Source organism: Heptranchias perlo, chromosome 14, assembly GCF_035084215.1.
Source record: "Heptranchias perlo isolate sHepPer1 chromosome 14, sHepPer1.hap1, whole genome shotgun sequence".
In the NCBI taxonomy this organism is placed as follows: Eukaryota; Metazoa; Chordata; class Chondrichthyes; order Hexanchiformes; family Hexanchidae; genus Heptranchias; species Heptranchias perlo.
In genome coordinates, this window is record NC_090338.1 from 33,695,730 (window position 1) to 33,715,699 (window position 19,970).

Here is a 19,970-nt window from a genome sequence, read left to right on the forward strand (position 1 = left end):
TAACAGTGGGAAAAGTTATAAAGTCAATAGCCCTGGCAAAGAATGCATCAGTGACCTGATGTATGCAGCCCGTTACTGCAGAATTGATGATCTTACATACGTCACCTGAGGCAATTTGAAAGCGGTCAGTTGCATAGAGGTTCAAGACAGAGATAACTTTCAAAGCCATCCCAGTGTTGGGCGAAGCTTATAGGTCAGATTGCCAGCAGTGTTCCAAGACTACCTCTCCCGTGACTCATAAGTGGTGAAGGCAGATCTCCCCTGACATGCCCAAGTAAATCTGGTAACTATGCCTCCTTGGATAACAGTAGATATGGGCAAATGCAGATGTACCTACCTCTTCACATTCCTAATAGACTTTCTCCTCACCTTTTAGCAATCTGAGGGCAAGAGGAATTCCCTGAGGGTTTCCAACCCTACTATGTATAGGTGGTTAAATTGACATTAAAAACTCCCTTCAATCTTAGGAGGTGTAAAAATAAACTGAAACAAAATAAAATGTAAAACTTAAGTGCAAAATGGGAAAGAAAATAATGAACTAAACTAAATATGAACAAACCAACTCAAATGCCAAAACTAGTATCTCAATCACAAACCAGCCAAGCACACCTTTAAGAAACTTACTCACAAAGGCCAGGAGGTGAGTTTGATAAATGGGCCTTTAGCAATGATGATGTATTTCTAAGGTAAACTATGTAAAATGCAGCGCTGCCCCAGCTTTGTTAACATAAAAGCATCAATAAGGCCTGCACATCCAGACTGTAAAAAAATGGGCAGCACTATCCTGGTGCAAAGACTACTCCCATGATTTTCTTCTGGCCAGAAATGTGCGCACGCTTCCTGCCCATCATATTGGGGGCTTAGTAGGCCAGTTAGTGCCCAAAAAACAGGCACTGCATGCCCGAATTTATAGGCTATACTGTTAGTTGCTTTTGCAGTTTTTTAAATCTAAGATTTAACTACAGAAGTTAGTATAAAATGGAACTTAATATAAATGAATCCTTTTCGTACAAGATGTATTCCTTTACTAACCCTTGATTTTGATCTCTAACAACAGAAATATGTCATCTGCACAAAAACGACCTGCAGACAACCTCCACCACAAGGACAACATAGTCACAGTCAAGTCGGCAGTCAGGTTTACCACCACTTTAATCTATTATGCCCAGGCTCATTCCAAGAGGACACGAGCAACATCAATCAATCCACAGTGCAGAGATGCATCAAGCAGGTCATGCTGTGCACCAAGGCAAACAACTTCATCAGTTTCCTCCTGGAGATCCAATAGAAGAATGAGAGATCCCTGCAACTTTTTTCACTTTACTGGATTCTATAAAGTTAGAACATCATTAATGGCAGCCATATAGCCATTTGTGCTCCTACACACAATTTCATGTCCTTCATGAACCACAAGGGGTACCACTCCGTCAATGTTCAGATGGTCAGTGACCAGCAACACACGATTATGTAGGCCAATGCCCTTTTCCCAAACAATAGTCATGATGCCTCCATCTTGTGCCAGGTCGATTTGAAGAAGAAGACAGACAGCAAGGATAGCTTCTCAGAGACCAAGGCGAGCCTCTTCAACTCTGGCTCATGACACCATTGAAGCAATCACACACAGTAGTACAGTAACATACAATGAAGCTCATGCAGGCACCAGAATCATTATTGAACACACTATATATATTTTAAAATAGCACTTCAGGGCCATGATTTTAGCTCGCAGCCAGGAACCCAGCACGTGTGTAAATATTCACGTGGGGAACCCAGAAGTCAAGTGAATGCATCACATTCTGTGACCACATCTCAACTGAAGGTGAATATTTGTGCTCCCAGGTTCCCCACGTGACAGGCAGCCAGATTGTCCGGCTGGCTGCCTGTCGGAAGGGAAAGGAACAACGAATCGGAGAAGAGGGAGGGAGGGAGAGTGAGATCGTGGGCCGTGGCAGAAATCGGGGGGTGGGGGGAGGGGGTCCACCAACGGGGGGGAAGAAGGTTCAATATCAAGCGGGGAGTCCAACATTGTGTGGGGGGTCCGCCCTCAGGGAGGGTCCACCATCGGTGGGTGGGGGAGGGGGGTTCACCATCAGCCGGGAGAGTCCACCATTTTGGGTGGAGGGGTCTGATGATCGTTGGGGTCCATTCACAGCAGGTGAGCTTGTTGGGCCTGGATGAAGCACTCCTGGTCACCCTGGCCCACAATCAGTATAATAAAGGCACTCACCTCATGGATCTGGCCCTTCTCGCCTGCTTTCACCTGATGTGAATCAGAAGCGATGGGAAACCCAAACAGGTAAGGTTAAATTCGTTTTACACTTCTAATACACAAAATATTAAGTGCCTCAACTATCGCAATGAGGTACATTGCCCTTTTAAGTATCAGCCCGCCGGCTTTAAGCGGGGATGGGATTCTGGGTTTTTGTTGCACGCGGGCATCCTAATGCGCCTGGGCAGAAGCCAGTGGATTTTGTGTGGAATGTCTTGAATGGATCTGTAAAACTTGCATCGAAGCCCACCAGAGAGTAAAATTCACAAAGGATCATACAATAAGAGGAAGCGTTGGAGACCTATGGTTAGTTCTTGGGGCTCGCCTATAGAAACAAAAGAGGAACAGATGTTAAAATGCTGGCTTCAAGACAACCCTTTAAGCAAAGCTTACAAAGCTAATAATGTGGGTCATGTGGTGTGCTGGAATACCACAGTGAGTGTTAAAAAAAGGGTGGGGAAAGTAACAGGAAAAGAATAGTACTAGCCATGAGATCTGCCTATGTTCTTGGGCCTCGAGATGTCAAACATGGACTTTTCAAATTGTCTCAGTAGTATAAAATTAGGGTACCTCCTCCCATCTAGCTTTGCTCCCTTTTGTTATGCGGCACCTTGTCCTGCAAGCCGAGAAATAGGCTGAGATGTTACAAGAGTTAAGGTTACATAAAGTGATACCCTATTTGTAAATAAATGAGCATGCATCATGGAGGTAGATTTTGTTGTAAAGTTGTTTTGTTGGCTCACCTTTCCTATGCAGCAACAGTTCCAGTATGAAGGAGCAGTAATGAAGTTTGCCCTGCTGCAGTACAGATACTCTTACGAATATTGGAAAGAACTGTTTTCTGAGGCTTCGCATGCAGCGTATGTCATAGTTTAACGGGATGAGAGGAAACTCTTTGTGGCAGAAATAATTTGCCCATTTACTTGGTATAGTGAAATATTGGCAAGCATTACTTTCATGAAACTCCTTGAGGCTGTTAGTCTTTCTTCTCAACTGTGCCCACAACACATGATTGTTTAACACAGCATTTGCAGTGTCATCCGCTTCATCCTGGATCACAATGTCTTCACCTTCGACAACCTGTTCTTTACCCAAACACATGGAACAGCCATGGGGACCAAATACGCCAACATTTTCATGCACAAGTTCGAGCACGACTTCTTCACTGCACAGGACCTCCAACCAACGCTATACACCAGATACATTGACGACATTTTCTTCCTATGGACCCACGGCGAAGAATCACTGAGGAGACTACACAATAACATCAACAAGTTCCATCCCACCATCAAACTCACCATGGACTACTCCACAGAATCGGTTTCTTTCTTGGACACACGAATCTCCATCAAAGATGGGCACCTCAGCACCTCACTCTACCGCAAGCCCACGGACAACCTCACGATGCTCCACTTTTCCAGCTTCCACCCTAACCACGTCAAAGAGGCCATCCCCTATGGACAGGCCCTGCGAATACACAGAATCTGCTCAGACGAGGAGGAACGCGATGGACACCTACAGACGCTGAAAGACGCCCTCGTAAGAACGGGATATGAAGCTCAACTCGTCGATCGACAGTTCCGACAGGCCACAGCAAAAAATCGCATCGACCTCCTCAGAAGACAAACACGGGACACAACCAACAGAGTACCCTTCGTCGTCCAGTACTTCCCCGGAGCGGAGAAACTACGCCATTTTCTCCGCAGCCTTCAACATGTCATCGATGATGACGAACACCTCGCTAAGGCCATCCCCACGCCTCCACTACTCGCCTTCAAACAGCCACCCAACCTCAAATAGACCATCGTTCACAGCAAATTACCCAGCTTTCAGGAGAACAGCGTCCACGACACCACACAACCCTGCCACGGCAACCTCTGCAAGACATGCCAGATCATCGACACAGATACCACCATCACACGAGAGGACACCACCCACCAGGTACATGGTTCATACTCCTGTGACTCGGCCAATGTTGTCTACCTCATACGTTGCAGGAAAGGATGCTCCGGAGCATGGTACATTGGCGAGACCATGCAGACACTGCGACCACGGACGAACGGACACTGCGCAACAATTGCCAGACAGGAGGGTTCCCTCCCAGTCAGGGAACACTTCAGCAGTCAAGGACATTCAGCCACCGATCTTCGGGTAAGCGTTCTCCAAGGCGGCCTTCGAGACACACGACAACACAAAATTGTCGAGCAGAAATTGATAGCCAAGTTCCGCACCCATGAGGACGACCTCAACCGGGATCTTGGGTTCATGTCACGCTACACGTAACCCCACCAGCGGAAAAAAAAGTTATCTGTTTTTAATACAACTGGTCATTCTCTCTCTTTCTCTTCCTTTCGGATGTTTCTCTCTCTCTCTCTCTCTGTCTTTGGTTCTGGCCATTTGTATATTCAGTAGTCTTGTATCTAATGTCTCTCTGTCTGAACACTATTCAATTCCTGTGATTGCATTGATAATGGGCAGTTGGAAAGATTATCTGTAATCACCAGGCATTGTTCTCTAACTATATATGCGGTAATTTTCAAGGAATCCAACACTCACCTGACGAAGGAGAAAGCCTCCGAAAGCTTGTGATTTTCAAATAAAACTGTTGGACTATAACCTGGTGTTGTAAGATTCCTTACATTCCGTACATTACAACAGTAACGACACTACAAAAAAGTACCTCATTGGCTGTAAAGCGCATTGGGAGGTCCTAAGGTCATGAAAGGCGCTATATAAATACAAATTCTTTCTTTCATGCCTAGTAAGTTATAGTACTGTAATGGGGAGGATGCTCTGGGGTCCCAAACAGAGCATCACTCCTTTACTGTGCTTTTTGTAAAAGCATCTCCAAAACAGCATTTGAAAATGGAGGTGCTCTGTGTCGTTGACAAGCCATGTGCAGTTTTCTGCAAAGCAGCCCCTTTGGGAGCTGCAGCTTCACATTTTGTTTGCCCTCCAACAGACAGGGAGCTCCTGCCATCAGGCAATCCAGGCTGGAAATTTGTTATACATATATAATGATGGCTGACCTCAGGAAATCCTGAGTGCTAAGCTCGCCGCACTTTGGTCCTATTGTGTCACCACACTGCCCTAACAATATGTTTGGTCTTGTGCACAGCAACTACATATTACATAACCTTGGGCATAGTGCCCGTGATTTCCCATCAATTAAAGCAAAAACTTATCCTCATGAATATGCATCTGGAATTTGAATTCTTTGCAACTTCCAGTAACTTCTTTCTCTGAGTAAATGAAACATACAGGCAATTTAAATGGAGTAAACATAGAAACATAGAAAATAGGAGCAAGAGTAGGCCATTCGACCCTTCAGGCCTGCTCCACCATTCAAAATGATCATGGCTGATCGTCTAACTCAGTACCCTGTTCCCGCTATTTCCCCATATCCTTTGATCCCTTCAGCATTAAGAAATATATCTATCTCCTTCTTGAATACATCTAATGACTTGGCCTCCACTGCCTTCTGTGGTAAAGAATTCCACAGGTTCACCACCCTCTGAGTGAAGAAATTTCTCCTCATCTCGGTTTGAAATGGCATACCCTGTATCCTGAGACTGTGACCCCTGGTTCTGGACTCCCCAGCCATCGGGAACATCCTCCCTGCATCTAGTCTGTCTAGTCCTGTTAGAATTTCATTCTTCTAAACTCTAGTGAATATAGGCCGAGTCGACCCAATCTCTCCTCATACGTCAGTCCTGCCATCCCAGGAATCAGTCTGGTAAACCTTCGTTGCACTCCCTCCATGGCAAGGACATCCTTCCTCAGATAAGGAGACCAAAACTGCACACAATACTCCAGATGTGGTCTCACCAAGGCCCTGTATAACTGCAGTAAGTCATCCCTGCTCCTGTACTCAAATCCTCTTGCAATGAAGGCCAACATACCATTTGCCTTCCTAACTGCTTGCTGCACCCGAATGCTCGCTTTTAGCGACTGGTGTACAAAGACACCCAGGTCTGGTTGCACCTCCCCTTTTCCCAATCTATCACCATTCAGATAATAATCTGCCTTTCTGTTTTTTACAACCAAAGTGGATAACCTCACATTTATCCACGTTATACTGCATCTTCCATGTTCTTGCCCACTCACCCAACCTATGTTACCTAGGTTACATAGAAAAACGAGGCTATAGTTTCCATGATTTATTTCAGACATTTTGCTTTTCATCCTAATGTCTCCTTGTAACTGGTGCTGCTGAAAAAAGAAACAAAGATGTCTGATTTTATTAAAGACTGATACATTTAAAAGCAGTTTTACCAGTCTCCAAATCAGTTCTGATTCCTTCAATCTATTTAGTGTCTGTTATACTGTAGGCCATTTATTGTCTGCTACAAAATCATTGTAGGTGTATTCGGTTATCTGCTGAAGTTCTGCATGACGTTTGTTACATTAAAAGTTAACTTTCCAAGGCAATTCCAGTGATTAAAATTAATAACCAAAAGTGCCATGAATTGGAAACGCTGATTTCCGCATCTGATTTTCTGATCCAAGCTCCTGTCGTGTGACACACTGTGCTGGGAGTGAAACTATGCAACATTTACCCTTTCAGCTGTAGTGTTACATTTGCTGTATAATGTACTACTAAATCTTACATCATGTTTGTTCATCACGCCATCCCATTTAAAAACAGCAGCCACAGTCTTTGGGTCAGAGTGCAGAACCACTGTGAGACGAGAGCAGTGGGACTAACATTTGCTAGATTGGATGAGTGCTGACCCTACAGGAACTTCTGGGATCAGTCTCATTTTAATAAAGTGGTGAGCTCCATTCCATATTGGGCCTGGTGCTGGGAGGTCGCTACAGTGGAAGGAAATGGAGGAGGGATCAGGAAACCGTGTGTAAAGAGTAGGGTTGTCAACTCTGGGTGGATCTATTCCTGGAGGTTTTATCACATGACCTCCCACCTCCTGCCGTCCCACCCCGCCCACACTCTCCTGCCCAACACGTCCATCCTCACAATGCCTCGCCTTCCCGCGCCAATTGGAAAGCCAACAGACTCTTCGTTACCCAATTGGATGATTCTTAACAGTCAGTCAAATAGACTTCTTTCCCATCTCCAATATTTTAATAACTAATAAATTAAAGTGTTCAAAGAAAATGAAAAAAAAACGCATTTTTTTTATGCCCTTATGATTTTTCTCCTGGATTGCTTGCAACAGTGTCCTGGAGATTAATCTTTAATTCCTGGAGACCCCAGGACAATCCTGGAGGGTTGGCAACCCTAGTAAAGAGCCCTTATAGGATTAATGGCAAGCTTTCAAGGGATATGGCCACAAAAAGGTAAGTGATGTGAATGTGGGTAAAAATTGTGTTGGCTTTTAAAAAAGGCTGTAAGTAGTTCAAGTATACAGTGGAACATTATCAAATGATGTATGGAGCAGAAAAGTGGCTGGTAAACTAAATGTGAAGGTAGGAACCAGAGTCTGTGGGTTAGTGGAGGAGCAGCATTGCACTTCAAACCTTTGTTTGGTGGCTGACGAAGTGGAGCTGCTGCTGGAAGAGGTTGGTGTGGCCCAATTTGCCACTCCAGGGCACTATCTGCAGAGTACAGCAATGCATCTTACTTAGTAGCAAGTGGTGGCCAGCCTGAATGCTGCGTGCACTACCCTGGAAACAGACATAGAAAATGATGGCACGACCTGATGAAGCTACCAAGATAATCAGCCTAATGGTTCCATTTACCAGGCACATACCACAGCGTATGGCTAGACAATTGGTTGCACATTTGTTGACATCCTGTGCCAAGCCCACATATAACTGTACAGCTCTTTCATTATTCACCATGCATAACCATAGGACACACATTATGACTTACAACTGAAAGCCTTGGCACACTTACATCTTCAAAGGGCTTCATGCATAAAATAATTCTAACACAACCAAACTTCATGAAACATGGTCACTGAACAACACACAGGATGGGCTGCAACGTCAGCACATCTATCACTGCTGCATGTGCTCTTTCAGCTTACAAGGTTTCAAAACTACTCCTCTGCTTGCACAACCAGGTGACATCTAATGCAAGGTGCACGGCTGAACTGAGGAGGGCTCAGAAATGACCAGTTTTTGAACCCCTTGGAGGATGCCACCCCAGATAATCTTGCCAGAAGAGCATTGAGAGAACAAGAAAAGGTGAAGATACAGACTTTTTCCAAGCTTTGTGCTAGTAACATCCATTTCTTATGTCTTGTCACCCTTTCCATTCATCCTCAGCATACAGTTAGTATCTTGTAACTTGGATGAAAGCTTTCTCATGGAGGCAGTGTTGTAACATTAGTCACTTTTCTGTCACTGTAGGCTTGGAACAGGAACCTACCAGCAATGCCAGTGGGCCAGAATGACATCACTTCACAGCACTCGGCGTATAATAGCTGATATCATCTGAAATAAGCACATAAAAATATAAGAAATAGGAGCAGGAGTAGGCCATATGGCCCCTCAAGCCTGCTCCGCCATTCAATAAGATCATGGCTGATCTTCGACCTCAACTCCACTTTCCAGCCCGATCCCCATATCTCCTGATTCCCCTAGAGTCCAAAAATCTATCTATCTCAGCCTTGAATATGCTTAACGACTCAGCATCCACAGCCCTCTGGGGTAGAGAATTCCAAAATTCACAACCCTCTCAGTGAAGAAATTCCTCCTCATTTCAGTTTTAAATGGCCGACCCCTTATCCTGAGACTATGCCCCCTAGTTCTAAAATCTCCAGCTAGGGGAAACAACCTCCCTGTCAAGCCCCCTCAGAATCTTACATGTTTCAATTAGATCACCTCTCATTCTTCTAAACTCCAGACAATATTGGCCCATTCTGCTCAATCTCTCCTAATAGGACAACCCTCTCATCCCACGAATCAATCTAGTGAACCTCCATTGCACTGCCTCTAAGGTAAATATATCCTTCCTTAGATAAGGAGACCAAAACTGTATGCAGTACACCAGGTGAGGTCTCACCAAAGCCCAGTACAATTGTAGTAAGACTTCCTTACTCTACTCCAACCCCCTTGCAATGAAGGCCAACATGCCATTTGCCTTCCTAATTGCTTGCTGTACCTACATGCTAACTTTTTGTGTTTCTTGTACGAGGACACCCAAATCTCTCTGAACACCAATATTTAATAGTTTCTCATCATTTAAAAAATATTCTGTTTTTCCATTCTTCCTACCAAAGTGAATAACCTCACATTTCCCCACATTATACTCCATCTGCCACCTTCTTGCCTACTCACTTAACCTGCCTATATCCCTTTGCAGACTCTTTGTGTCCTCCTCACAGCTTACTTTCCCACCTAGCTTGTCAGACTTAAAGATTCAACATGCAGTTTATTGAACAAAGCTTTGGGAGAAGCGCTTGGCACTCCGCAGTAATTTGAGACTCCACGTTTTTAAAAGTTAATTTTTAGTTGTTTGACAGTCATCAAGACTAACCACGCTGTTAAAACTTAGTTTAGACGTGGTATTTTTAAGCATACCTGTTTGGTGGCGTAATTACTTACTTTCCAGCTGGGCAGATAAGCAAGTTGGTGCTTTTTCAATGCTTTCTCTGATTACAGCGTGCGATATTTTATTACCGAAGCTGTCATATCGCTGGCGAACAACTAGGAACATGTTCACGATTTCCACGTTTCACTGTGCATGTGCAAACGCGGGAACTTGCTCCTTCAATTCGCCACTAAAAACAGAGAGCGCTGTTGAGCTCCTCCGTTATTTCGGGATCGATTTCTGGCCCAATAGCTTTTATTTTATAGTGAGAGTATATCACCTTGTGATTGCACAATCTGGCCACCGGGTTCCCACAAATTGCTCAAAATGCTTTCCAAAAGTGTTTTTCATTCACCATTGTTTCCCTCAGCAATTGAAATTTCTAAAGTCTAAAATAAGGCTTTAAACAAAATGAAAAGATCAAAGAATTATATATTTCCGAATAACATGATTAATTTTAACCACTGTGTCTTCTAATGCAGTCATTACAGTTTTTATTTGAAAGTCTCAACGTCTCCCAAAAACTTGGGCTTTAACTTGATATTTTTGGTCAGATCATTGACTCTGTGAGCTTGTCTTTAGATTAGGCACTCTGAATAGGTGCAATGTACCCAATTTTCCAGAATGCATCAGTATGATTCATCAGCATATTTTTCTTTAGCTCTTAGCACTTTCTTCCCAGTTGCTTTGCTTCAGATAATTTTGAAAACACCAATACTAAATAAAATTTATATATTTTTTAAACAGAGGCTCTGTGTGTTTTTTTTATTCGTTCATGGCTATGTGGACGTCGCTGGCGAGGCCAGCATTTATTGCCCATCCCTAATTGCCCATGAGAAGGTGGTGGGGTGAGCCGCCTTCTTGAACCGCTGCAGTCCGTGTGGTGAAGGTTCTCCCATAGTGCTGTTAGGAAGGGAGTTCCAGGATTTTGATCCAGCGACGATGAAGGAACGGCGATATATTTCCAAGTCAGGATGGCGTGTGACTTGGAGGGGAACATGCAGGTGGTGTTGTTCCCATGTGCCTGCTGCCCTTGTCCTTCTAGGTGGTAGAGGTCACAGGTTTGGGAGGTGCTGTCGAAGAAGTCTTGGCGAGTTGCTGCAGTGCATCCTGTGGATGGTACACACTGCAGCCACAGTGCGCCAGTGGTGAAGGGAGTGAATGTTTAAGGTGGTGGATGGGGTGCCAATCAAGCGGGCTGCTTTGTCTTGGATGGTGTCGAGCTTCTTGAGTGTTGTTGGAGCTGCACTCATCCAGGCAAGTGGAGAGTATTCCATCACACTCCTGACTTGTGCCTTGTAGATGGTGGAAAGGCTTTGGGGAGTCAGGAGGTGAGTCACTCGTCGCAGAATACCCAGCCTCTGACCTGCTCTTGTAGCCACAGTATTTATGTGGCTGGTCCATTTAAGTTTCTGGTCAACGGTGACCCCCAGGATGTTGATGGTGGGGGATTCGGCGATGGTAATGCCGTTGAATGTCAAGGGGAGGTGATTAGACTCTCTCTTGTTGTGTGTGTTTGAATGAGAGACACAAAGAGAGAACTGACAGTGTTCTGATGACACACCTGTTGTAGCTTTTAAAAAGAAGTGTGACTTAATTTGGATATGAAGGTTACCCTCCAGTAAAAGCACAGTTGAATAAAGGAAGGTTGCTGACTTAGTCAATGCAGTCACCCACCTTATAGCTGACTATAAATAAAGAAGACATGATCATGAGCACAGCAAAGGTGAGTATGATTCTCATTTTTGCACACATTTCTTGAGGGGGGGGCATCAAGCATGGCACAAACGTAAGTTGGGAAATGCCAAGGTTTCTGTGAGCATTGTACACAACTACTGCCTTTTTTTGCACAGACTCTTTCATTGTGCCTAAGCTGCATGGTACTTTACTTGGAGGTGGAGGTGGCAGCTGAAGAACAGCAATCAGTTGCTGAGGTGTCCAGGCTAAGATGCTCCTCCGTTGTTAGGGAATTTCTCAGTGGAATCCGCAGTCATGGATGTAAAGGATAGATCTGTTCTCCTATGAGCCATCCAGTGTTTCTTCTCCTTCAAATAATGTAGGCATCGTGGAATACTGTGCAATGAAAGATTTTAGATGTTTCCTGGATAACGGCCACTGATGTGCATGATGATATTTTTGTGGTCAGATACTACCTGAACATTAATTGGGTGGAAACTCCTTCCTCTTCATGAAGGCCATGGAGTTGATATGAAGATCCCTGGTGCCCACATGGGTACCACATATGATTTGTTGACCTCGAAGGAATCCTGTCATCTGATGAAAGATGTGGTGCCTGCCCAGCTGTTTCTTTTCTACAAGAAAAATTAAAATGTTGCTTCTTCCAGATATAATAGATGTCAGTTCCCTGATACATAATCTTCACTTCTATGAGAAGTGCCATCCCTAATCTAAATGTTCACAGGTCATTGTGCAGCAGATGGCACAACTCTGTGGAAACCCATTGATTACACAGTAATGGTGCTAGAAACAAAAAACAACCTAAGTGCCAGCAGAAAAACATAAAATAATGAATAAAATGTTTAGAGAATTGCTGAATCACACTTACCTCACTATTACAGTGTCAGTTCCATGATTTCTGTATACTTATCATTGCCTAGCAACCCTTTCATATGAGCATAATTTATATCTGTTGTCCTGCACATCAGATGGTCAGGAAATGATGTGCAGACAGTTCCTGTCCCCCAAATTAATATTTAGATAAATCTTTCATTGCCGTTTGTCCCAAATCCCTTGAAATGTGTTGTGGTACAAAGTGGGTCTAGTTCCAGCGGAAAGGAATACCTGCCCATTTTCCACTCCTGAACACTGTAGTAGAATGGGCGACTAGAAGCATAAAGTCCAGGATGCTGTGCCCCTTTAAGATCACAAAGTCTAATTGCTGTTAAACAAACACTGGGTGAGGCCAGAGTATAATTGTTCCTCAGACTGAAGTCAGAACTCAGGCTTTTCTTAAAGGTTAATCAGAGCTTGCAGACATTTTGGCTCCTCTATTAATTAAGTAGTTTTAATTGGAAGGGGATTTTGTATATTCCAAATAACTTCATTATTTTCTCGATAAAGTATGACACAGAAATTTGCAGTGTTACACTTGAAGTGTGATGAACAAAAACTGTATGATGGACACACTGGCCTAGAATTTCCTCCCAAATTCCACCCATTTTGTGGCAAATTCAGGGCGTGGGGAAAGAAAGCGGGGCAGGGAGGCCTTGTGTCACTTCCCTATCTGGATAAATATAGAGGTTAAAAACAAACTAAATTCAAAAAATATGGCATATGGGGCCTATAGGTATGATAAAAATAAGAGAGAATATGAGAAAAGAAGGAAAGAGGTTAAAGAAGGATAAGGAACGCAAAGGGAGAGTATGAGGAGAGAATCTCAAAAAATATTTTCAGCAGCCAATTTGCACACAGCAAGGATCCACAAACAGCAATGTGATAATGATCAGATTTAGTGGTACTGGTTGAGGGATAAATATTGGCCAGGCCACCAGGAAGAACTCCCCTGCTTTTCTTTGAAATAGTACCATGGAATCTTTTACATCCACCTGAGAGGACAGACTGGGCCTCAGTTTAATGTTGCATCTGAAGGACGGCATCACCAACAATGCAGCACTCTCTCAGCACTGCACTGGAGTGTCAGTCTACATATTGTGCTCAAGTCTCTCGAGTGGGACTTGAACCCACAACCTTCTGACTCAGACGCAAGCATGTCACCTACTGAACCACAGCTGACACCAATCCAGATTCACTACCATGCTACCTGGTAGGAGAAAATACAAATACAGAGAAAGACTTGAAAAATTGGAGCTGTTTTCATTACAACAGAGGAGTCTAGGGTGTGATTTGATAGAGGTGATAAATTTGACAAATGATGAAGAAACGGGATAGGATAGATAGAAATAGACTGTTTCCAGTGGCTGAGCAGTCTAAGAGATATAGGACAGAGGGAAGGAGAAACCTTTTTACACACAGGGTTGTGAGACTGTGGAATGCACTATCAGTGTTTGAGACTGAAGCAGAGATCATTCAACATTTAAGAATAGGTTAACTAGGTGGTAGAAGGAGAGGGGATTAAAGGGATATTGCAACAGGGCTGGCACAAAGGATGGGGACTACTGCTCGTGTGGAAAATAAACACCGACTGATTGGACCAAATGGCCTGCTTCTGTGTTCTACATTCTACGTAATTCTAAGAGACAGAGCTGGAGAGAGACAGACAAATTGCACAAATAGAGAGGAAAGGCAGACAGGCAGTTTCTTTACTCATTCTAAGTTGATTTTTTTTTTAGAAATCATATTTGATAGCGAACAAAGCTTCATTGAGGGAACAGATAGGAAGGGAGGATGGAATGGGTAGGGAAGCAGAGAAACTTGTCGAGGTTGCAGGTTTTGGGGCATCTGGTCTTTAGCCATCCACCTTTGAAGCGACCGAGTGGGAGTGGAGGGAGAGGATAGAGGGTTAAGGGCAGAAAGGGGGAAGGCGGGATACAGGAGTTGAACAGGTAGTTCAAAGGGGAAGAGATAGGATTAGTGATGAAGGTAGTATAGTAGATGTTGTATATATCGACTTTCAAAAGGCATTTGATAAAGTACCACAAAACAGACTTATTCGGAAAATAGAAGCACTTGGGATTAAAGGGACGGTGGTAAATTGGGTACGTAATTGGCTAAAGGATAGGAGGCAGAGAGTAGTGGTGAATGGATGTTTTTCTGACTGGAGAGAAGTAGGCAGTGGGTCCCCAGGGATCGGTATTGTGACCATTCTTGTTATATATAAATGACCTAGACTTGGGTATAGGGAGTACAATTTTGAAGTTTGCGGATGATACAAAACTTGGCAGCATAGTAAACAGTGAGGAGGATAACAGCGAGAGCGTAGGACAGCAGGTGATTGGTTGGTGAGTATTACCTATTTTTGCTCTCTAAGTTAGGGCAGTGGGTTAAACTAAGAGCTTGGAAACTACCTTGCTATTACGTTATTAAATTAATAACTTAAACTAGATAAACTAATTAATTAATCAAACTAAAAATATTGAGCGAATAAAAATTTTAATTAAGTACATAAATAAAACAAGGTTAGATAGGGATGGCAGGGCAGGTGGTGTGTCGTAACTGCAGCGTGTGGGAATTTATGGAGAGCAGCGTGATCCCGGGCAACCACATCTGCAGTAAGTGTCTGCAACTCGAGGAACGTCGGCTCAGAGTTGTTGAGCTGGAATCTGAGCTGCAGACATTCCGACGCATAAGGGAGGGGGAGAGTTATCTGGACACTTTGATCCAGGACGCAGTCACACCCCTAAGGTTAGGTAGTAGTTTAGATTTGGTCAGTGGTCAGGGACAGGAGGATGCGACTGCGAGTCAGGCAGGTATGGGACCAAGGATGCAGTGATGGAGGAGCCTCAGCCTCTGACCTTGTCTAACAGGTACAGGGTACTTGCTACCTGTATGGATGAGATCAAAGACTGCAGGGAGGTTGGGCAAACTGACTACTGCACTGTGGCACAGGAGGCCATTCAAGTTGGGGGAGTTAAAAGGCATGTGGTAGTGGTAGGGGACAGTATAGTTAGGGGGATAGATACTGTTCTCTGCAACCGCGATCGGGAGTCCGAAGACTGTGTTGCCTGCCCAGTGCCAGGGTTAAGGACATCTCCTCACGGCTGGAAAATAACTTGGAGGATGAGGGGGAGAATCCATTTGTCGTGGTCCATGTAGGAACCAACGACATAGGTAGAACTAGGAATGAGATTCTGCTGAGGGAGTTTGAGGAGCTAGGGACCAAATTAAGAAACAGAACCTCAAAGGTAATAACCTCTGGATTACTACCTGAGCCAAGCACAAATTGGCATAGGGACAAACAGATTAGATGGTTAAATGTGGGAAGCAGGGGTTTAAATTCATGGGCACTGGCACCACTACTGGGGAAGGAGGGAGCTGTTCCATTGGGATGGGCTCCACTTAAACCAGCTGGAACCAGTGTCCTGATGAATTGAATAACTAGGGTGGTCGATAGGGCTTTAAACTTATAAGAGAGAGGGGAGGGTTCAGGTAAGGGTCATTTTATCAGTATAAAAAGCAAAGTCAAAGGCGTAGAGCAGAGTAGCGATTTGGGTAAAAACAAGCAGAATGTGTCAGGAAGGGCCAGAGAGTTTAACAAAGGTAATAGGGCATTAGTGACTAAGGTCACATAGGGAAAAAAAGTAAAAAGTTAAAATTAAAGGTAATCTGAATGCACAAAGCATTCGTAACAAGGTAGATGAATTAATGGCACAAATAGAGATAAATGGGTTTGATCTAGTAGCCATTACTGAGTCATGGTTGCAGGGTGACCAAGGTTGGGGACTAAATGTTCCAGGGTACTTGGCTTTTAGAAAAGATACACAAAATGGAAAAGGAAGTGACGGGGTTGCCCTGATAATAAAGGATGAGATAAAGACAGTGGTGAGAAAGGATCTTAGCTCAGAAAATCAGGATGTAGAATCAGTGTGGGTGGAGCTAAGAAATAACAAGGGGCAGAAAACACTGGTGGGAATAATTTACATGCCCCCTAACAGTAGTCATAGTGTTGGACAGAGTATAAATCAGGAAATTAGAAGAGCATGTAACAAGGGTAATGCAATAATCATGGACAACTTTAATCTTCATATAGACTGAGCAAACCAAATTGGTAAAAGTAGTTTGGAGGACTAGTTCGTGGAATGCATCCGTGACAATTTTCTAGAACGATATGTTGAGGAATCAACTAGGGAACAGGCTATTTTAGATCTAGTATTGTGTAATGAGACAGGATTAATTAGTAATCTTATAATAAAGGATCTACTGGGGAAGAGTGATCATAATATGATAGAATTTCATATTGAGTTTGAGAGTGATGTAGTTAATTCTGAAACTAGGGTCTTAAATTTAAACAAGGTCAATTATGTAGGTATGAGGAGTGAGTTGTCCAAGGTAGATTGGGAAATTAGACTAAAAAATATGATGATAGATAAGCAATGGCAAACATTTAAAGAAATAATTCACAATTCCCAATGAATATACATACCTTTGAGGAATAAAAACTCCACAGGAAAAGTGATCCATCATGGCTAACTAGAGAAGTTAAGGATAGTATTAGATTAAAAGAGGCTTACAATGTTGCCAAAAAGAGCAGTAAGCCTGAGGATTGGGAGGGTTTTAGAAATCAGCAAAGGATAACCAAGAAATTGATAAAGAGGGAGAAAATTAAATATGAGAGTAAACTAGCAAAAAATATAAAAGATTGTAAGAGCTTCTACAAGTATATAAAAAGGAAGAGATTAGCGAAAGTAAATGATGGTCTCTTAGAGGCTGAGACAGGAGAAATTATAATGGGGAAGAAGGAAATGGCAGAGACGTTAAACAAATATTTTGTATCTGTCTTCACAGTAGAAGACACAAGAAACATACCGGAAATAGTGGGGACCCAAAGGTCTAATGAGAGGGAGGAACTTAAAGTAATTAATATTATTAAAGAAAACGTTTTAGAAAAATTAATGGGACTAAAAGCCGACAAATCCCCTGGACCTGATGGCCTACATTCTAGGGTTTTAAAATAGGTGGCTGCAGAGATAGTGGATGCATTGGTTGCGATCTTCCAAAATTCCCTAGATTCTAGAATGGTCCCTGCAGATTGGAAGGTAGCATGGATTGAGGATTGGTTAATGGACAGAAAACAGAGAGTAAGAATAAACGGGTCATTTTCGGGTTGGCTGCTTGTAACTAGCAGGGTGCCGCAGGGATTGGAGCTTGGGCCTCAGCTACTTACAATCTATATTAATGACTTAAATGAAGGGACCGAACGTAATGTATGTAAGTTTGCTGACATTACAAAGCTAAGTGGGAAAGTAAGCCGTGAGGAGGATGCAAAGAGTCTGCAAAGGGATATAGACAGGTTAAGTGAGTGGGCAAGAAGGTGGCAGATGGGATATAATGTGGGGAAATGTGAGGTTATTCACTTTGGTAGGAAAAATAGAAAAACAAAATATTTTTTAAATAGTGAGAAACTTCTAAATGTTATAAATACGAGTCCATTGTTTTTTGTAGAATATATCAATGATTTAGACTTAAATGTAGGGGGCATGATTTAAGAAGTTTGCAGATGATACAAAAATTGGCTGCGTGGTTGACAGTGAGGAAGAAATCTGTAGACTGCAGGAAAATATCAATGGACTGGTCAGGTAGGCAGAAAAGTAGCAAATAGAATTCAATCCGGAGAAGTGTGAGGTAATGCATTTGCGGGGGGCAAACAAGGCAAGGGAATACACAATAAATGGGAGGATACTGAGAAGTATAGAGGAACAGAAGGATCTTGGAGTGCATGTCCACAGATCCCTGAAGGCAGCAGGACAGGTAGATAAGGTGGTTAAGAAGGCATATGGGATACTTTCCTTAATTAGCCAAGGCATAGAAGAGCAGGGAGGTTATGCTAGAACTATATAAAACACTAGTTAGGCCACAGCTAGAGTACAGCATTCAGTTCTGGTCACCATATTACAGGAAAGATGTGGTTGCACTAGAGAGGGTACAGGGGAGATTTACGAGGATGTTGCCAGGACTGGAGAATTTTAGCTCTGAGGAAAGATTGCATAGGCTGGGGTTGTTTTCTTTGGAACAGAGGAGGCTGAGGGGAGATTTCTTTGAGGTGTATAAAATTATGAGGGGCCTAGATAGTGTGGATAGGAAGGACCTATTTCCCTTAGCAGCGGGGTCAAAAACCAAGGGGCATAGATTTAAAGTAATTGGTAGAAGAATTAGAGGGCAGTTGAGGAGAATTGTTTTCACCCAGAGGGTGGTGGGGGTCTGGAACTCACTGCCTGAAAGGGTGGTAGAGGCAGAAACTCTCATCACATTTAAAAAGTACTTGGAAAATCACTTGAAGTGCCGCAACCTAGAAGGCTACGGACCAAGAGCTGGAAAGTGGAATTAGGCTGGATGGTTCTCTTTTGGCTGGCACAGACATGATGGGCTGAATGGCCTCCTTCTGTGCCTTAAATTTCTATGATTCTATGATGGTGCTCAGAGGGATTTGGGTGTTCTTGTACACGAAACACAGGAAGTTAACATGCAGGTACAGCAAGCAATTAGGAAGGCAAATGATATGTTGGTCTTTATTGCAAGGGGATTGGAGTACAAGAATAAGGAAGTCTTGCTGCGACTTTTACAAATCACTGGTTAGGCCTCAGCTGGAGTATTGTGTGCAATTCTGGGCACCACACTTTAGGAAGGATGTCAAGGCTTTAGAGGTTTACGAAGATGATACCAGTGACTTTAGAATATGGAACATAGGAACAGGAGTAGGTCATTCAGCCCCTCGAGCCTGTTCCACCATTCAATTAGATCGTGGCTGATCTGTATCCTAACTACATCCACCCGTCTTGGCTCCATATCCCTTAATATCCTTGGCTAGCAAAAATCTATTGATCTCAGATTTAAAATTATTAATTGAGCTGGCATCAACTGCTTTTTGTGGAGGGGAGTTCCACACTTCTATCACCCTTTATGTGAAGTAGTGTTTCCTAACTTCTCTCCTGAATAGCTTGGCTCTGATTTTAAGATTATGTCCCCTTGTCCTAGACTCCTACACCAGCAGAAAAAAAATCTATCCACCCTATCAATTCTTTTCAAAATCCTAAAAACCTCAATCAAATTATCCTTAACCTTCTATATTCTACGGAATACAAGCTTAGTATATATAATCTCTCCTCATAATCTAACCCTTAGAGCCCTGGTAACATTCTGGTGAATCTGCGCTGCACTCCTTCCAAAGCCAATATATCCTTTCCAAGGTGTTGTGGTCAGAACTGTGCATAGTACTCCAGATGTGGTCTAACCAGGGCTTTTATAGCTGTAGCAAAACTTCCTCCCCTCTATATTCTAGCCCTCTAGTTACAAGGCTAACATTCCATTAGCCTTTGTGATTATTTTTTGTATCTACTATATTTTAGTGATCTGTGTACATGGACCCTTAAATCTCTTTGGACCTCCACCGTTCCTAGCTTTTCACCATTTAAAAAAATACTCGGATCTATCCTTTTTTGGTCCAAAATGGATGACCTCACACTTATCTGCATTGAAATCCATCTGCCACAGTTTTGCTCACTCACTTAATCTGTCAGTTGTGTGGAGAGATTGAAGAAGCTTGGGTGGTTCTCCTTAGAGCAGAGAGGG